General features: G+C 44.1%; 1 protein-coding gene across 1 annotated transcript in view; it reads left to right on the top strand.

The window, feature by feature from the left end:
- The first annotated feature begins 4,346 nt into the window (after window positions 1–4,346).
- RUSC2 (RUN and SH3 domain containing 2) overlaps window positions 4,347–14,646 on the top strand; it is a 54,490-nt gene continuing 44,190 nt past the window's right edge. Inside the window, exon 1 of the mRNA XM_070431258.1 lies at window positions 4,347–4,601. The gene's annotated coding sequence lies outside the window, so the exon portion shown is untranslated. The remainder of the gene's footprint in view (window positions 4,602–14,646) is intronic.

Here is a 14,646-nt window from a genome sequence, read left to right as displayed (position 1 = left end):
TTTTTCCTATTGATAAAAAAGACAAAGGGAATAAATCCACCCTCTTTAAAGTAACTAGGTATAGGAGAAATCTCCACCAACAGGGAGGGACTCTGAAAAACCTCCGAAAGGGCTCCTTGAGGAAGAGTTGGCTTTAGATACCTGCCAAGCACTAAAATTAGTTTGTGATACTATTAGTTGAGTAAGAACCTTGCTCATCTCTTCTCCTTCCAACATGCTCAAAACCTGGAGAAAGAGAGTTAGCAAGCTGGGAGCAGGAGAAGAGGGAGTGGGAGAAGGTAGACATCCAGGCGCCACCCCCATTTCCCACTCAACATGGCCATTTGCAGTAAGGCCAAGATGAAAATGGCAAAAGCCTTTATTTTATGTATTTATTTATTTATTTATCTATCTATCTATTTATTTATTTATTTATTTATAATCCTCACCCAAGGATATTTTTTCCATTGATTTTCAGAGAGAGTGGAAAAGAGAGAGGGAGAGACAGAGAGAAATATTGATGTGAGAGAAACACATTGACTGGTTGCCTCCTGCACACGCGCTGACCAGGGCCCAGGTCAGGGAGAAGCCTGCAACTGAGGTATGTGCCCTTGACCAGAATTGAACCTGGGACCCAACGCTCTATCCCAGTGACGGCGAACCTATGACACCCATGTCAGAGGTGACACGCGAACTCATTTTTTTGGGTTGATTTTTCTTTGTTAAATGGCATTTGAATATATAAAATAAATATAAAAATATAAGTCTTTGTTTTACTATGGTTGCAAATATCAAAAATTTCTATATGTGACACGGCACCAGAGTTAAGTTAGGGTTTTTCAAAATGCTGACACGCCGAGCTCAAAAGGTTCGCCACCACTGCTCTATCCACTGAGCCAAAATAGCTAGGGCAAGCCTTAATTTTAAAGTCTGAAGTTTAAAAATGATTTCACTAGTCTGGCCTCTTTAATAAAGTCTCATTCCTGGAGACAGCCCCACAAGGGGCTTTCTGAAGCTGGGTTGGGCCTCCTTACATCAAGTTCAAGTTTACATGGGCAAGGTTTCTCATCTGCAGCCTCAGGAACAAGGAGAGATCACAGGACCATGTGGTTCACCTGCACCTTTTTCTTTGAGAATTTGTGGGGGAAATAACCTTATTTATCACTGCCAGAAACAGGAAAACGAGGGAGCATTGTCCTAGCCCCAACATTTCCCTGCAATTCTGGCCCCAAGTCCTCTAAGATACATGCGAAGAGTGTTGGAAAAGACTCAGCATTTGAAGCATCCCGGAGTCATCCCAGACTATTGGCTCTACTCAACCCCCAATCCCAGCCCCCAATGACACATTTCATTGAAGTCCGACAGATTCTACACCCTAAACTCTCTTGACTCTATCTCCTCTTATCTAACCCCTCAGCCACTGTCCTAATTCAGGCCCTCTCACTTCTCATCCTAATCACCTAACTGGCCTCTTTACTTTCCTTTAATTCAATATTCACACTCCAACTAGAGTGGGATTTCCAAATTGCAATTCTGTTCAAAATACTGGTAATAATGCAAGATGTTTCTGCCCATAACAATGCAAATGAATCCTGTTTCCAGTGCTGCAAATTAACTTTGGTAGAAAATAGACATTTCTAGAAGTCAAATCCTCATTTGAACTGATTTTAGTATCTTACTGGTTCCCTCATTAATTAGTGAGTTTAATATGTGTTTATTTTATATTTGTATAAGACATGATTTTATCTTTTTGGAAATTATCCCTTGACACAAATAACAGGAAGTAACCCACACTTGCTGAATGAGACTGTGTGAATGGATAGAAGGATGTGTCATCAACCCAGGGCAGGAATCAAGCTGGCTTCAGTAAGAAGTGGAACGGGCTGCTGGAAGGCCCCAAGAACGGGGGACCCCTCTTTATACAACAGGCGGAGTCTTCTTAGCAAATAGGATTTCTCTGCTACTCAGGCCATTTGGCAGGTTAAAGATGGTCACACACAGTTTTCAGATTTCCATTATAAGTCTAACCATGAGTAAGGGTGTAGTTCTCTCTCCCCCAAGTCCAGATTCTCAGGGAAGGGATTCTAACTGGCCTACTTTGGGATAAGTCTCCACCCTGGACCATTGAACTGTACAAATGTGGCTTTTCATTGGTCCCCCTGCTGGTAGCCCAAGCCCTCTCCACCCTCAGAATTTTATTTCTAAAGTTTGTATTTGATTTGCCATTCCCGCCTCCACATAAAGCCCTCCAGTGTCTCCGCTGCTTACTGGTGAGTTCCTTAGTATATCACAGGAGGCTCTGCAACGTCACACCCCTGACCATTTCTGCTGTGCTCTCTCCATTGCACCCCACACCTCCATCATAGCAGTTATGTTGCCCCTTTGTTCTTTGCTCAGGCTGATTCCTCCACACCCTTTATCTCCCACTCATGCTTTAAAACCCAGGTCACACCACTTGTGTGAGGCCTGAGGAGGCATGACACAAAGTGACACCTGCTTTCTTGACTGGGACCCAGCAAGCCTGTGAGTGCCCAGAGCACAAGGCACAGTCTCTGACTCTTTCACGGAGCATGGTACCTAGTGTGCTTCTAATAACTATTCGCTGAACGACCCCCTGCCCCCACCTGCCGTTCGCTAGAAGAAGGAGACAATAGGATCCTCGATGTCTCACACACCCTGTCCACCATAGGAGTGGGAAGCGCATGAGTTTTGTGAAAGAAAAAATTATTCATGACACTTGTTAAAAATGGTAACACAGACTTTATTTAAGGGGGACCTTTGTGATAAGTTTTGGGACCACTGCAATGAAGTCTTGCAGTGGAAGAGAGATTGAGCTCAACTCAGATCCCAACAAGGACAAGTAGGGATTGATAGCCAAGGAACAAGGGTGGGGGTCAGAGAATGGAAAATTAGTCTTGCGCTAGCCAGTTTGTCTCATTGGTTAGAGCATGGCCCACAGACTGAAGACCTGCAGGTTCAATTATGAACAAGTGCACGTACCTCATTTGCAGGCTCAATCCCTGGCCCCTTCAGGGTGAATGCTGGAGGCAACCAATCGATGTGTCTCTCTCACTCCCTGCCACTCTCTCTTTAAAAAAATCAGTGGAGAAAATATCCTCAGGTGAGGATTAACAACCACAACAAAAAAGAAAGAAAAGTAGTCTTCCTCTATTCAGGCTGTTACAATACTACCAGATTGGGTAGCTTATAAGCAACAATAACTTTTCAGTTCTGGAAGCTGGAAGCCCAAAATCAGAGTGCTGAGTAGGTTCTTTTTCCCTCAGGTTGCAGACTTCTTGCAGGATTGGTCAAGGAAGCTCTGTGAGATTTTTTAAAAGATATTCTTATTGATTGCAGAATGGAAGGGAGAGGGAGAGAGAAACATCAATGATGAGAGAGAATCGTCAATCTGGCCGCCTCCTACACGCCCCTCACTGGGGATGGAGCCCGCAACCCAAGCATGTGCCCTTGACCGGAATCGAACCCAGGACCCTCCAGTCCGTAGGCTGACGCTCCATCCACTGAGCCAAGCCAGCTAGGGCAGGTCTGTGAGACCTTCATGAGCACTAAACTTATTCATGTGGGCTCCACCCTCATGACCTCATCACGTCCCAAAGGCCCCCATCTACAAATACCTTTGGGTGTCAGGATTTCAACATGTGAATTTGGGACCATAGCACTTGGTCTTACATTCGCGTGGACCACAGCATCCAGACAACAGCAGTTACTAAGAGGAAACGTCAGGGGTAAGGGTTCCTTGCTAGACTGATTCAACAAAATTCTGGCTGACGCCAGCCCAGGGTGGTAAGATATCCAGGTGGTCAAATACTAAGCAGGGGGAATCTTCACTAAACTGACCGACCAGGATCCTTGCTCAGACGGGACTCTACAAGGCCAGCGAGGGAAGCCCAAGGCCAAGCCCGGGTCCAGCAGAGGACTCAGAAGGGCCTGACTAAAGTTTTGGTCAAAGGAGAGAGCCTCTGTCAGTTCCAGATCTTACCAGGGCTGCTTAAGCCTGGCTGTCCGTGGGGTGCTTTCAAAATCCTCAAAGCCTGCCACCACCCCAGTGATTCCGATTCAATCGGTCTCAGCTGAGATCAGGCCTTGGTTCTGCTGTTTTTCCGTTTTCCCCAAGAGCTTCTCCTTGGGTGGCGGGATGGCCCGTCTCTTTTCGGCGGAGGTGGCTGAGCAGCTGCACCTGCCTGGGAAACCAGGGGGCCCGCGCCCGCCCGGGGCTCCAGGTTCCAGCCCACCCAGCCCGGCTCGGGCGGACACCACCCCGAAGGGGCGGCGCGCGGGCCGCAGGAGGCGGGGCCCCGGCCGCAGCCCGGCCGCGCCCTCGCGGGCAAGCACTGCGCGTGACTCGCTGCGCCCTTCTCCGCGGAGCCCAGGAGGCGGCGGGCACCCCGAGCCCAGCGGCTCGGACCCACGCGCCGTCCGGAGGGGCGGCTGCAGGGCATTCCAGGCTGGACCATCGGCCTCGCAGGCGCAGGGGGACCGGGCGTTACCAACCCGCCCGGAGAGGAGGGGGCGCCGGCCTGCCCCGCTGCAGCGCCATCTCACGAGGGGGCGAGACGCCGCCGCCGCCGCTGCAGGATCGACCACGTGAGGCGAGAGACCAGGTAGGAGGCCTCTTCGCGGCCCGCGGGGTCCGGGCTGCCCTTCGCCCTCACGCCCGAATGACCCCTTGGAAGAAGGCCCTCTGGCTGCCCCCTTGCCCAGCGCTCGGCACCGCCCTGCCCCTCAGCGCCGTCCCCTCGCTCCCTCGTCCCCATCCTCCCGTCCGCTCGGACCGTCTGGACCCAACCCCTCCTCCGTCCTCTTCCTGACCCTTCAACTCCACCATGCACGGAACCTGCCGACACCCAGGGCTACCTCTCCCTTTGGGAGTCACCCCAGATCCAGCCCAACCGTCTCCTCCAACTGTCCCCCCGGAGACACCGCTCCGCCGACGCGCGCCCAGGGCTCATCGTTGCGCCCCTGCCCCTGGGACCGGCCTGGGGAGCGCGGGGGCCCCGCCTGCAGCCCGGGACTGCGGCGGGACCTCCGCACGGCCAGCCCGGCCGCTCCTCGGCGTTCCCCGCCCCTCGGTACCGGGTTCCCAAGTTGGCCATCTGCCGGGATGGGAACTCGGGTGCATCCCGTTTTACCTCGCGAAAACCTCTGGCCTGGCCGTTTGCCAGCGCCCTGCCGCTGCGCTTACCTGCTGCGAAGGGCGCCGGGGTTCTGCTGCCCCGGACTGGGCACTGGCGTGGGGCGGCCAGGCTGCCCCTGCGGACCCCGGGGGACTGCCCGGAGGCCAGGACCGCGCACTGCTCATTTGTATCCCCAGTGCCCAGGACGGGGTGCGACACGTGGTAGCACTCGGTAAATATTTGATGGGTGGATGAATAAATGAATGAGCCCAGTGCAGAGGCTGGGAGCAGAGTGCTCGAGTGGGAAAGGTGTCACGAGGCACACGAAAGGGTGAACAAGGAAGAGCATTGGGGGAGGAGGGGTGTACTTGCGGTGCTCATATTGGGAGCATAAAACGGGATATGTTCAGTCTTTCAATTCTTGCATCTAATTTCATTTACATACTAGCTTCCATGTATCAGCTGTTTCCACTTATGTTCTATTTACAAAAAAAAAAAGTCAGGCTGGGGCTGCAGACATTTGTATTGGTCAGTGCCTAGAGCAGTGGTTCTCAACCTTGGCTGCACATTAGAATCACCTGGGAATCTTTTTAAAATCCTGATCTCTGAGCCTCATCCTCCGGAAATTCTGTTTCTTTGTTACTAATGTTGTGGCCCCACCCCATAACAAAGAAACAGAATTTCCGGAGGATGAGGCCCAGAAATCAGGATTTTAAAAAGATTCCCAGTTGATTCTAATGTGCAGCCAAGGTTGAGAACCACTGGCCTAGAGGCTGCCCAGATACTCTTGAAAGAGCTTTGCCCAGGTGAACCACTCCTCTTGCCCAAGAGACAACTGCTTCCTCTGGGGAAGAATTCTGGAGGCTTAGCCACAGCCTTTAGAGCTGACTCAGGACAGGTTGGAGGCATGAAGAACCTTCCTTATTTTACCCTTTAGCTCCTGGATACCCCACCCGCGCCACCACCCCACCCCCCATCTCCGACTGGAGGGATAAACATCGCAGGCAGACCTAGTGCGACAGACATGGAAGATTCCTAAGTACTGCTGTAGTGTCATCAGCCCACATGGGCCATTTATATCTCAGTAGACCAGAGTCAGACAGGGATTACCACTAAATGAGCAGTGTCCGTGATAAACAAGAACACCGGCCATTTAAAGATGGAATTCTCAAAGAACGAGAGCCTGGGACCTGTTTCTATTGATTCCTGGGAGGATGACCTAAACAGATTCGGTTTCCTGAAGGTAAGCAGGGTTCAGACCTCCGTTTCAGCCCAGGTTCCGTGAGGGAAGTAGATAACTAACACTGCTGAGTGATGAAACAATAGCTAGAAAGTTGTAGGAGTTTATAAGCTTAGAAGTAGTTGCCTGACTAGTAGTGCCATTATTGTAATTAGGTCTCAGAGTATTAGTAGGTAAAAATAGTGATTGGGGTTCTAAGGCCGCAGTGATACGGATTATGGGGAAAAAGAGAGATCCCACCACCTATCCCTGCGATTCTGTTAACTGTGCCCCTTCTGCTGGATGGCCACAGGGCCCTTACCACCATTGTTTCTCTTCTGCTTTGAGCCAAAGTCAAAAGCTGATTTCCTCTGATTTTTAGGTTAAGTGTTTAAGGTCCCCCTTTGAGGCCAGGCCTGCCAAACAGGAGTCTGGGTATGTTCCCCCCCATTTGTAGCTTTGATTTATCCCTCTTCCCTTTCTCTCACCCTCTGACCCACCTTTATAAGTAAATCTTGGATCATAAAAACCTAAAGCAGGGAGGGGCTCCTGAGCTGGATTAATGGGCATGGTATCTGGAAATCAGTGCATTTTTTTTTAAATCAATACATTTTTTAAAAGGTTTTAAATTGGAAGGGAGAGAGAAACATCAATGTGAGAGCAAAACATCAGCTGATCCCCACACTCCCCCCACCAGGGATCAAGCCCATGGGGGGCCGGGGGGGGGGGGGGGACGGTCAAACTGGCAACCTTTTGGTGCATGGGAGGATGCCCAACCAACTGAGCCAGGAGGGTAATGAATACATTTTTAATGAGCTTTTCTATTTTCCTGTGTAGGTTCCCTGTTAAGATCTCAGTATCCCCAAAATACTCTGAACTGTGTGACTTATTTTCTCTTCAACTTCCAGTACTTCAGAGCATTGGCAGATACAATACAGGATGCCAAGTTAAATTTAAATTTCAGATAAACAGTGTGTCCTGTATTTTTATTTGCTAAGTCTGGCAACCCTAGTTCATGAGGAGCTTTATGCATTCTAATTTTCTCCAGGACAATAACTCACCCTTTTCTTCTGTTACTCATACACAATGACTGAGCACTCTGTCAAAAGTCACTTGACTGAGATGGCTCATTTCATGTTAGGGTGAGGGCAGGCTCTGTAGACAGTGTCATTGGTCTGTGTTGAGGTTACCCAGAAAACACCCACACAAGCATTGGCATATGATGTTGTAGTGCCTGTCAAATTAGTTCATCATTCAAAATGAGCATATTATTTTGAGTGGCCAGATATTAACATTGCTGTGAGAGAGACAGCCATAGGTGAGAGTGGGGCGAGAGGTGGATTCTAAAGAAAACGTATAGCTTACAGCAGAACCTCTCGTTTGCCACATTTATTTTGTGTGTGTGGTTAAAATACAGAGTGTCCCCCAAAAAATGTATATACACTTTAATAGCTGATAGCTCAACTTTGAACATGAAGTGTATTTTAATAAACACTGCCTTTACATTTATTTATTCAGTGTGTGTGTATACATTTTTGGGACACCTATATACATAACGTAAAATTTTACCATTTAAGCCATTCTCAAGGGTGCAGTTCAGTGGCATTAAGTACAGTCACATTGTTGTCCAACCATCACCAGAACTATCCATATCCAGAACTTTTTCATCTTCTCAAACTGAAACTCCATACTCAATAAACAATAACTCCTCTCTCCCTCTTCCCCCAAACCTCTGGCAACCACAATTCTACTTTCTTTCTCCATGAATATGACTACTCGAAGTACTTCATATAAGTCAAATCATATAATATTTATCTTTTTGTGACTGGCTCATTTCACTTAACGTAATGTCTTCAAGGCTCATCCATGTTGTAGCTTGTATCCAAATTTCCTTCCTTTTTAAGACTGTATAATATTCATTGTATGTATGTGCTACATTCTGTTTATCCATTCATCCGTCCATGACACTTGTGTTGCTTCTACCTTTTAACTATTGTGAATAATGCTGCTATGAACGTGGGTGTGAAAATATCTTCTGAGTCTCTGTTTTCTTTGGGGTATATACCTAGAAATAGAATTGCTGGATTGTATGGTAATTCTATATTTACTTTTTTGAGAAACTGTCATACCATTTTTTGTAGTGGCTGTACCATTTTACATTCCCACAGCAATGTAGAGGTTTCCAATTTGCCTCCTTGCCAACACTTATTTTCTTTTTTTTAATAATAGTCATCCTAATGGCTATGAAGTGGTATCTCATTATGATTTTGACTTGCATTTCTCTTATATCTAGTGATTTTTAACATCTTTACATGTGTTATTAGCCATTTTTATATCTTCTTTGGAGAAAAGTCTATTGAAATCCTTTGGCCATTTTTAAATTGGTTCATATGTCTATCTATTGTTGAGTTATAGGAGTTTCTGGATAGAAATCTCTTTTCAGACGTGTGATTTGCAGATATGTTCTGTGGATTGCCTTTTCACTCCTTGTATAGTCCTTTGATGCACAAAACACCCCACTGACAAGTTTTAAATTTTAATGAAGTCAAATTTACCTATTTTTTCTTTTTTTTAATTTTTTTGTAACCTGTGCTTTGGTGTTATATCCAAGAAATCATTGCCAAATTCAGTGTCATGAAGCTTTCCTCTTATGTTTTCTTCTAGGTGTTTTTATACTTTTATCTCTTATGGTTAGGTCTTTGATCCATGAGTTAATTTGTATATGTAGTATAAAATGAAGGCCAAATTTCATTCTTTTGCATATGGATCCAGTTTTCCCAACACCATTTGTTGAAAAGACTGTCCTTTCCCATTTCATAAACTTGGCATTCTTGTTGAAAATCATTTGACCATTTATGCCGGGGTTTATTTCTGGGCTCTCTGTTGTATTACGTTGGCCTATATGCCTGTCTTTATGCCAGTACCACACTCTTTTGATTACTGTAACTTTGTAGTAAGATTAGAAATAAGGAAAATGAATCCTCCAACTTTGTTTTTCTTTTTCAAGATTGTTTTAGCTATTCAGCATCCCTTGAGATTCCGTATGAATTTTAGGGTTGGATTTTTCTATTTTTGCAAAAAAAAAAAAAATCATTAGGATTTTGAAAGGGGTTGCATAAAATCCATAGATTGCTTTGGGTAGTATTGACATCTTTTTAAAATTATTATTGTGGAAAGAACGCATAATAAGATCTACCCTCTTAATAAATTTTTAAGTGTACAATATATTGTTGACTATTAGTATATTGTTTTGCTGCAGATCTCTAGAGTTTATTCATCTTGCTTGGCTGAAACTTTATACCCATTGAACAGCGACTCCTTACTTTCCTCTCCCCCAGCCCCTGGCAATGACAAAATAGACTTTAAAACAAAGGCTATAGTAAGGGACAAAGAAGGACACTACATAATGATAAATGGAGCAATCCAATAAGAGGATATAACCCTTGCGAACATTTATGCACCCAACATAGGAGCACATAAATATATAAAGTAAATCTTCATGGACATAAAGGGAGAGGTTGACAGGAATACAGTCATAGTAGGGGATTTTTCTTTTCTTTTTTTCTTTTTGAATCCTCACCTGAGAATATTTTTCCATTGATTTTTAGAGAGAGGGGAAAGGACAGAGAGAAATATTAATGTGAGAGAAGCACATCGATTGGTTGCCTCCTGTATGAGCCCGACCAGGGCCATGGCTGGGGAGTAGCCTGCAACTAAGGTGCCCTTGACCAGAATCTAACCTCCCGGGACCCTTCTCTCTGCAGGCCAAGGCTCTATCCACTGAACCAAATGGGCAAGGGCCATAATAGGGGATTTAACACCCCATTGACATCAATGGATAGATTTTCCAGACATAAAATCAATAAGGAAACAGTGGCCTTAAATGACACACTAGATCAGATGGATTTAATTGATGTCCTCAGAGCATTTCCCCTCAAAGCAGCAGAATATACATTTTGTTGTTGTTAATCCTCACCTGGGGATATTTTTTCCATAGATTTTTAGAGAGAGAGTAGAAGGGGGGATGGGGTGGACAGAGAGAGAGAAACATTGACGTGAGAGAGATGCATCGATTGGTTGTCTCCTGCATGCACCTGACCAACCAGGGCAAGGGATTACACCTGAAACCCAGGTATAGGCCCTTGACCTGGAATCGAACCCAAGCCTCTTTGGTAAGCAGACCGATGCTCTAACCACTTAGCCAACACCAGCCAGGGCAGAATATACATTCTTTTGAAGTGCACATGGAACATTTTCTAGGATAGACCACATGTCAGGACACAAAACAAGTCTCAGTAAATTTAAGAAGATTTAAATCATATCAAGAATCTTCTCTGAGAATCAGAGACTCACACTTTTGATCCTGCCTGTCTGTCTTGCTGTGTGGGCAGTGGCTCTGGTCACTAACCTCTCTGTTTACCCTTTAGAACTGGGCTCTGCAAACTGCAGCCTGCAGCCAAATCTGACCCACCACCTTTTTTTTTTTTTGTAAAGCCTGTGAGCTAGAATGGTTTTTTACATTTTTTAATAGTTGAAACAAATCAAAAGAATAATGTTCTATGACAGAGGAAAATGAAATTTAAGTATCTAAAACTAAATTTTTTTAATTTTTTTTAATATATATTTTATTGATTTTTTACAGAGAGGAAGGGAGAGGGATAGAGAGTTAGAAACATCGATGAGAGAGAAACATCGACCAGCTGCCTCCTGCACACTCCCTACTGGGGATGTGCCCGAAACCAAGGTACATGCCCTTGACCAGAATCGAACCCGGGACCCTTCAGTCCGCAGGCCGACACTCTATCCACTGAGCCAAACCGGTTAGGGCTAAAAATAAAATTTTATTGGAATACAAAAAAAAAAAAAAGAATCTTCTCTGACCATAATGATTATGAAACTAGAAATCAATCACGAGAAAAAAAATCTGAAAAACACACAAAGGTGTGGAGGCTAAATAACATGTTACTAAACAATGAATGGGTGAACAGTGAGATCAAGGGAGAAATTGAAAGATGCCCTGAAACAAATGAAAATGAGAACACAACAACCCCAGGTCTATGGGACACATAAAAGCAGTCCTAAGAGGGAAATTCATAGTATTACAGGCCTACCTCAAGAAACAAGCTATCTAACTTTACACTTAGAGGAACTAGAAAAGGAACAATAAACTAAGCCAAAACTGAGTAGAAGAAAGAAAATAATAAATAATAAAAATCAAAGCAGAAATAAACAAAATAGAGTCTAAAACAATAATACAAAAGTCCAATGAAACCAAGAGCTGGTTCTTTGAAAAGATAAACAAGATTGACAATCCTTTAACCAGACTCATCAGGAAAAAAAGAGAGGAACCAAATAAATAAAATCAGAAATGAAAGAGGTGAAGTAACAACTGATACCAAAAAAAATAAAACCCAAAGGATTGTAACAATATATTACAAACAACTATATGCCAACAAATTCAACAATCTGGATGAAATGGATAAATTCCTAGAAACCTACAATTTCCAAAACTGAATTTGAAAGAATCAGAAAATCTGAATAGCAGACTACAACTCATGAAATTGAACCACTAATCAAAAACCTCCCAACAAACCAAAGTCCTGGACCGAATGGCTTCAAAGGTAAATTTTATTAAACATTCAAGAACTAACAAAAACAAACAAACAAAGAAACCGAACATCTATCCTTTTCAAACTATCCCAAAAAATTCAAGAGGAAGGAAGACTCCCAAGGTCATTTTATGAGGCCTGCATTATCCTAATTCTAAAACCAGATAAGGACACTACAAAGAAAGAAAATTACAGGCCAATATGCTTAATGATCATAGATGCTAAAATTTTGCTAACAAAATAGCAAACCGGATCCAGCAATACATTAAAATGGTCATACACCGTGATCAGATGGGATTTATTTAGGGGATACAAGGTTGTTACAGTATCTGAAAATCAGTAAATGTAATACATAAAGAAAATGAAGGATAACTATCACATGATCATATCAATAGATGGAGAAAAAAGCATTTGATAAAATTCAGCATCCATTTGTGATAAAAACTCTCAGCAAAGTGGGAATAGAGAGAACATACCTCAACATAATAAAGGCCACATATAATAAACCCAATTTTAAAATGGGCAAAGGACCTGAATAGACACTTCTCCAAAGAGGATATACAGATGGCCAATAGACATGAAAAGATGCTCAACATCACTGATCATCAGAGAAATGAAAATTAAAACCACAATGCGGTATCACCTCACCCCTGTCAGAATGGCTATCACCAATAAATCAACAAACAAGTGTTGGTGAGGATGTGGAGAAAAGAGAACCCTCATGCACTTTTGGTGGGAGTGCAGATTAGTGCAGACAGTGCAGAAAACAGTATGGTGTTTCCTCAAAAAAAGTAAAAACGGAACTGCCTTATGACCCAGCAATTTCATTTCTGGGAATTTATCCAAAGAAACCTGAACCACTGATTTGAAAGAATATATGCACCCCTATGTTCATTGCAGTATTACTTACAACAGTCAAGATTTGTAAGCAGCCCAAGTGCCCATCAGTAAAAGAATGGGTAAAACAGCTATGAGAGGCATTTTTACAGTTCTGCTAGAGAATTTGGGAAGAATTGGGGACAAATACATAGAAAATTAAATAAACAAAAAAAAGCCAAATATTCAAAGTTACAAATTAGCTCAGGCCGGCTTGGCTCAGTGGATAGAGCACAGGCCTGCGGACTGAAAGGTCCCAGGTTCAATTCCAGTCAAGGGCATATGCCTGGGTTGTGAGCTTGATCCCCAGTAGGGGCATGCAGGAGGCAGCCAATCAATGATTCTCTCTCATCATTGATGTTTCTGTCTCTCTCTCCCTCTCGCCTTCCTCTCTGAAATCAATAAAAATACATTTTAGAAAAAAGTTACAAATTATGTAGTAATAATAATAATGATAAGGATCCACAGATTATCAAGTCATAATAAAAACTGAACATTAATTCTATCAGAAATTGTGGGTGTAAAAATGCTAATGTTGCCCTGACTGGTTTGGTTCAGTGGATAGAGTGTCAGCCTGCAGACACAAGGGTTCCAGGTTCGATTCCGGTCGGGGGCATGTACCTTTGGTTGCGGGCACATACCCAGTAGGGAGTGTGCAGGAGGCAGCTGATCAATGTTTCTCTCTCATCGATGTTTCTAACTCTCTATCCCTCTCCCTGCCTCTCTGTAAAAAATCAATAAAATATATTTTAAAAATGCTAATGTTTTGTCTTTCATACTAGGAAGTCAAAAGAATGTTTAAAATCAAGAAATAATTAAGCATATTATTTATAAACATGGACATAAATGCTAGATGAGACAGTTAAAAGATTTGAAAGTAATGGTCTCTGGAGAACAGGACAGGGGCGGAAAGGAGTAGAGCTGGGGATTTTTTGTCTTCATAAACTTTAGAGTACTATTTAACTTTGTAATCAATCATGTGCATATACTAATTATTAACTTAAAAATCCCCTGACATCATATTACCCTCTAAGTACTGTCACATTTCTCTATTCTAACAGCCAGTCTTCATTGGCCACCAGCTGTCCTAGTCTACACCCACTTTTTTTCAATTTATTTTTTTAAATTGGTTTGAGAGAGAGAAAGGGAGAGGGATAGAAAGATAGAAACACCGAAGAGAGAGAAACATTGATCAGCTGCATCCTACTGGGGATTAAGCCTGCAACCTGGCCATGTGCCCTGACCAGGAATCGAACCAATGACCTCTTGGCTCATGGGTTGATACTCAACCACTGAGCCACACGGGCCAGGCTATATTCACTTTTTTTAAAATATATATATTTTATTGATTTACAGAGAGGAAGGGAGAGAGATAGAGAGTCAGAAACATCGATAAGAGAGAAACATCGATCAGCCGCCTCCTGCACACCTCCCACTGGGGACGTGCCCACAACCAAGGCACATGCCCCCAACCGGAATCGAACCCGGGACCCCTCAGTCCGCAGGCCGACGCTCCATCCACCGAGCCAAACCGAGTAGGGCTATATTCACTTTTGTACACTCTCCGTTCTAACTTCATTTCTTACCACTCCCCTGAAATTGTTTATGTCAAGATCACCAGTGAACTCTCAGTTGTCAAATATGATGGTCACTTTTAGCCACCCTGGCTTTCTTTCAGTTTTTCTAAGATACCAATCACTTTCTTGCCTCAGGGCTTTCAAATACTGGTATGTCATTCCCTCTGCCTAGCCAGTGGTCGGCAAACTGCGGCTCGAGAGCCACATGCGGCTCTTTGGCCCCTTGAGTGTGGCTCTTCCACAAAATACCA

This window comes from Myotis yumanensis, unplaced genomic scaffold, assembly GCF_028538775.1.
Source record: "Myotis yumanensis isolate MYYU_CA2020_CCGP unplaced genomic scaffold, mMyoYum1.0.hap1 SCAF_12, whole genome shotgun sequence".
Lineage (NCBI taxonomy): Eukaryota > Metazoa > Chordata > Mammalia > Chiroptera > Vespertilionidae > Myotis > Myotis yumanensis.
Note: the sequence above shows the minus strand (reverse complement) of the source record. Positions and strands in the feature narration are given on the sequence as shown.